Source organism: Myiozetetes cayanensis, unplaced genomic scaffold (genome assembly GCF_022539395.1).
Source record: "Myiozetetes cayanensis isolate MyiCay16 unplaced genomic scaffold, myiCay2020 scf193, whole genome shotgun sequence".
Lineage (NCBI taxonomy): Eukaryota > Metazoa > Chordata > Aves > Passeriformes > Tyrannidae > Myiozetetes > Myiozetetes cayanensis.
Window position 1 is genome coordinate 69774 of NW_026087404.1, and position 6048 is coordinate 75821.

Genomic DNA, 6048 nt, shown 5'->3' on the forward strand with positions numbered 1-6048 from the left:
TTGAGATTTTGGGGAGGGGGAGGTCAAAATCACACCACAAATTGTTATAAAATGAGGGTTTATTTTTTTGGGGGGATTTAAAGGTGGAAAAGGAGAATTTGGGAGGGGAGGGGAGAGAATTTGGGGGACACAGGAGGGTTTAGGGAGGAGATTTTGGGGAGGGGGGTCAAAATTCACATCACAAATTGTTATAAAATGAGGGCTTATTTTTGAGGGGAAAAAGGGGATCTGAAGGTGGAAAAGGAGAATTTGGGGGAGAGAATTTTGGGGGACAGGAGGGTTTAGGAGGAGATTTTGGGGAGGGGGGCCAAAATTCACACCACAAATTGTTATAAAATGAGGGTTTATTTTTTTGGGGGATTTGAAGGTGGAAAAGGAGGATTGGGGAGAGAATTTTGGGGGGACAGGAGGGTTTAGGGAGAAGATTTTGGGGAGGGGGGGCAAAACTCACCACAAGTTGTTATAAAATGAGGATTTATTTTTTTGGGGGGAAAGGGGGATTTAAAGGTGGAAAAGGAGAATTTTGGGGAGGGACAGGAAGGTTTAGGGAGGAGATTTTGGGGAGGGGGGTCAAAAATCACACCACAAATTGTTATAAAATAAGGGCTTATTTTTTTGGGGGAAAAAGGGGATTTGAAGGTGGAAAAGGAGAATTTGGGGAGGGGGAAGAGAATTTTGGGGGACAGGAGGGTTTAGGAGGAGATTTTGGGGAGGGGGGTTCAAAACTCACACCACAAATTGTTATAAAATAAGGGTTTATTTTTTTGGGGGAAAAGGGATTTGAAGGTGGAAAAGGAGGATTTGGGGGAGGGGGAGAGAATTTTGGGGAGGGGGACAGGAGGGTTTAGGAGGAGATTTTGGGGAGGGGTCCAAAAATCACACCACAAATTGTTATAAAATGAGGGCTTATTTTTTTGGGGGGATTAAAGGTGGAAAAGGAGAATTTGGGAGGAGGGGGAGAGAATTTGGGGCGGACAGGAAGGTTTAGGGAGGAGATTTTGGGGAGGGGGGTCAAAATTCACACCACAAATTGTTATAAAATGAGGGTTTATTTTTTGGGGGGATTTAAAGGTGGAAAAGGAGAATTTGGGAGGAGGGGGAGAGAATTTGGGGGCGGACAGGAAGGTTTAGGGAGGAGATTTTGGGAGGGGGTCAAAATTCACACCACAAATTGTTATAAAATGAGGGTTTATTTGGGGGAAAAGGGGATTTAAAGGTGGAAAAGCAGAATTTTGGGGGAGAATTTGGGGGACAGGAAGGTTTAGGAGGAGATTTTGGGAGGGGGGTCAAAACTCACACCACAAATTGTTATAAAATGAGGGTTTATTTTTGGAGGGGGGAAAGGGGGATTTAAAAGTGGAAAAGGAGGATTTGGGGGAGGGGGAGAGAATTTGGGGGACAGGAGGGTTTAGGGAGGAGATTTTGGGGAGGGGGGTCAAAACTCACACCATAAATTGTTATAAAATGAGGATTTATTTTTGGGGGAGGATTTGAAGGTGGAAAAGGAGAATTTGGGAGGAAGGGGAGAGAATTTGGGGGGGACAGGAAGGTTTAGGGAGAAGATTTTGTGGAGGGGGGTCAAATTCATATCACAAATTGTTTATAAAATGAGGGTTTATTTTTTTGGGGGATTTAGTGGAAGAGGATTAGGCAGGAGGAGAATTTTGGGGGGACAGGAGGGTTTAGGGAGAAGATTTTGGGGAGGGGGGTCAAAAACTCACACCACAAGTTGCTATAAAATGAGGAGTTTATTTTTTGTGAAGGGGATTAAAGGTGAGCAGAAGGTGGGAGAAGGAGAATTTTGGGGGGACAGGAAGGTTTAGGGAGAAGATTTTTGGGGAGGGGGGTCAAAACTCACATCACAAATTGTATAAAATGAGGGTTTATTTTTTTGGGGGAGAAAGAGGGGATTTGAAGGAGTGGAAAAGCAGAATTTGTGGGAGGACAGGAAGATTTAGGGAGGAGATTTTGGGAGGGGGTCAAAATTCACACCACAAATTGTTATAAAATGAGGGTTTATTTTTTGGGGGAAAGGGGGATTTGAAGGTGGAAAGTAGAATTGTGGAGAAGAACTTTGAGGGGACAGGTTTAGGAGGAGATTTTGGGAGGGGGTTCAAACTCACACCAAATTGTTATAAAATGAGGGTTTATTTTGGGGGAGGAGTTGAAAAAGGAGGATTTGGGGGAGGGGGAGAGAATTTGGGGGACAGAAGGTTTAGGAGGAGATTTTGGGGAGGGGGGTCAAAACTCACACCACAAATTGTTATAAAATGAGGGTTTATTTTTTGGGGAGGATTGAAGGTGATAAGAATTGGGAGAAAGGAGAGAATTTGGAGGGACAGGAAGGTTTAGGGAGAAGATTTTGGGAGGGGGTCAAAATTACACCACAAATTGTTATAAAAATGAGAGGTTATTATTTTTGGGGGATTTGAAGGTGGAAAAGCAGAATTTTGGGGGACAGGAAGGTTTAGGGAGAAGATTTTGGGGAGGGGGTGGGGTCTCAGCCCCCCACCGCTGCAGCTTCCCAAACATGGCAAAGGCGGCTCCGGGGGTGGGGAGGGGCCGGGGGTCTCGTCGAGGGGGTTGGGAGGGGCAACCAAGGCACCCCACCCTCCTCCCAGCCCCCCACCAAAACCCCCAACTCAGGCCCGGGACCTGTGGGGGAGGGGCAGAGAATTTAAAGTTGGGGGTCCATCAGCACTGGGGGCTTAAGGGTGAGGGGGGTCTCTCACCTGCGGGGGGTCGCGGGGGCGGACCCCCTGCGAGGGTTTGGGGGGCACGGCCAGGCTGATGAGACCTCTGAAGAGGCGCCGGCGTGGGGCACGTTCATGGCTGGAATAAAATGGGGAAAATTGGGTTAAAAAATAAAAGGGGGGTTGATGGGACCCCCACCCATCACGGGAGACCCCTTCCCATGACGGGAGACTCCCAGGCCCCCTGACCTCCGCTGGCCGCCCCCCCCACGGCGCTGCGGGCGGCGAAGGAGCTGCCCAGGAGCGAGGCCGCGGCCCGGGGGGCGTCAAAGGGGGTCCTGGGGTCCTGGGGCCCCCGGCCGCTGCTGTGCAGGGTGGGGGTCGCCAGAGGCGGGGGGGGAGAGGAGACCCCCCCAGAATCATCGTCGTCCTCCTCATCCTCGTCGTGAGCTGCGAATCGAACCTGGAAGGGGGGATGGGGGGGGTGGAAAAATTGGGGTCTGGGTGTGACTCCCTCCCTTCCCCCAAAATTGAGGGGTTTGAGTCCCCCCCACCCTCCATCTTCTCCCATTTTGGGGTATTTACGCCCCCAAAATTTAACTCCCCCCTCCTCCCTCCCTTTCCCCCAAAATTGAGGGGTTTGAGGTTCCCCTTGTCCCATTTTGGGGTATTTACGCCCCCCAAAATTTAACTCCCCCCATGGGGCCACATTTTGGGGTATTTGACCCCCCCTCTCTATTTTGGGGGTCTTTACCCTCCCCAAACCTGGAGAGGGGGTGGGGAAAATTGGGGTCTGGGTGTGACCCCCTCTATTTCCCAAAATTGAGGGTTTGAGTCCCCCCCTATCTTCTCCCATTTTGGGGTATTTACAACCCCCCCAAAATTTAACTCCCCCCGCCTCCACGGGGCCACATTTTGGGGTATTTGAGCCCCCTCTCTATTTTGGGGGTCTTTACCCTCCCCGAACCTGGAGAGGGGGTGGGGAAAATTGGGGTCTGGGTGTGACCCCCCCTCTATTTCCCCCAAAATTGAGGGGTTTGAGTCCCCCCCCCTCCCTTCTCCCATTTTGGGGTATTTACCCACCCCCCAAAATTTAACTCCCCCCTCCTCCCTCCCTTTCTCCAAAATTGAGGGGTTTGGAGTCCCCCTCCATCTTCTCCCATTTTGGGGTATTTACCCCCTCCCCAAAATTTAATCTCCCCCCAAAAGGGGCAACATTTTTGGAGTATTTGAGCCCCCTCTCTCTATTTTGGGGCTCTTACTGTCCCCGAACCTGAGAGGGGGTGGGAAAATTGGGGTCTGGGTGTGAATCCCCCTCCTTTCCCAAAATTGAGGGGTTTGGAGTCCCCCTCCCCTCCCCTTGTCCCATTTTGGTATGTACACCCCCCTGCCAAAATTTAACTCCTCCCAAAGGGGCCACATTTTGGGGTATTTGAGCCCCTCTCTATTTTGGGGGTCTTTACTCCTCCCCGAACCTGGGAGAGGGGTGGGGAGAATTGGGGTCTGGGTGTGACCCCCTCCCTTCCCCCAAAATTGAGGGGTTTGAGTCCCCCCTCCCCTCTTGTCCCATTTTGGGGTATTTACCCCCTCCCCAAAATTCTAACTTCCCTCCTCCCTCCCTTTCCCAAAATTGAGGGGGTTTGAGTGTCCCCCTCCATCTTCTCCCATTTTGGGGTATTTACCCCCCAAATTTAACTCCCTCCACGGGGCCACATTTTGGGGTATTTGAGCCCCCTCCTCTCTATTTTGGGGATCTTTACCCTCCCCAAACCTGGAGAGGGGGTGGGAAAAATGGGGTCTGGGTGTGACCCCTCCCTTCCCTCAAAATTGAGGGGTTTGAGTCCCTCCCCCCATCTTCTCCCATTTTGGGGTATTTACCCCCACCCCACCCCCAGAATTTAACTCCCCCTCCCTCCTCCCTTTCCCCAAAATTGAGGGGTTTGACTCCCCTCCATCTTCTCCCCATTTTGGGGTATTTACACCTCCCCCAAAATTTAACTCCCTCAAAGGGGCAACATTTTGGGGTATTCGAGCCTCCTCTCTATTTTAGGGTTTTACCCTCCCCAAACCTATCGAAAGCCTCCCCCACCCCTCCCCATTTTGGGGGCTTTTGTCCTCCCAAAGACCTGCCATGTCCCCCTCACAAATTTGGGGGTTTAACCCTCCCCCTCATAAATTTGGGGTTTTAACCCTCCCTCTCCCCATTCCAGGAATATTTAACCCTCCCCTCCCCAATTTAGGGTCTTTGCCCTCCCAGACCTGCCGGGTGCCCCCCCCGCGCTGCCCCCTCCTCAGGATCCCCCCGGGCGGCGGCGCCGGGACCCGCCGGGCCTTCATGGCGGCCGTTGAGGCCACGCCCCTTCCGGTCACGCCTCAAACATGGCGGCCCTCATGTTCCCAACATGGCGGCCCCCATGTTCTCAAGATGGCGGCCTCCATGTTTCCAACATGGCGGCCTCCATGTTTCCAACATGGCGGCCTCCGCGGTCCCGCCCCCATCATGGCCGCGCCTCCCGGTTCGAGTCCCGCCCCCTCCCCTTGATTAACCCCAATTAATTAATTAATCAATCCCCTACGAAAATCAACCACGCGCCAACACGCGCCGCGCTGTAAAAACCCGGCTTTATTAGAAAAGGCCCCGAATTGCGCAAGGAAAAAAGGAAAGACCCCCCACCCCCGGGGTCACCGCCCCCACCCCATCACCCCCGACCACCACCCCTTCGGGGCTCAGGGCGGCCCCGGGGCGGCCCGGGGAGGGGGAGTTGAGGAGGCGAGCTGCTGGGGGTGGCGAGGGCTCGGAGCAGGCGGTTCTCCTGCCCAGGCTGAGCCCGCCGCTCGCTCAGCTCCCGGATCTGCTCCCGCAGCGCCTCCACCTCCTCCGCACGGCCAGCAGCAGGTGCGACTTCACCAGGTCCTTGGGGAGGGGCAGAGAGACCCCTTAGAGACCCCTTAGAGACCACCCGGGACCCCCACGGTCAGCGCTGAGACACCCCCAGACCCATCGTCCCCCAACTCAAGAGAGCCAGAGACCCCCCAAAAACTCCCCTCCTCCCCAAGAGCTAAAAGACAAAAAGACCCCCAGCCCGCCCATCCAAGACACCCCCCGAAAAAAAGCCCCTCCAACGCCGGGGGTCTCACCATGGCCCTCTCGATCTTGTTGTCGATGGCGGAGACGCTGCCGGAACTGAGGGGGAGGGGGAGGGGCTGACAGACGGACAGACCCTCCCCTCCCACTCCCCAAAAAGTGGGGAAGGGCTCTAACTTCCCCCCCTCGAATTTCCTTCCCTTTTTTTTGGTTTTTTGTGAAAGGGGAGGGGAACCCTGGCCCAATCCTCCCCCTTAAAGTTCCCAAAAT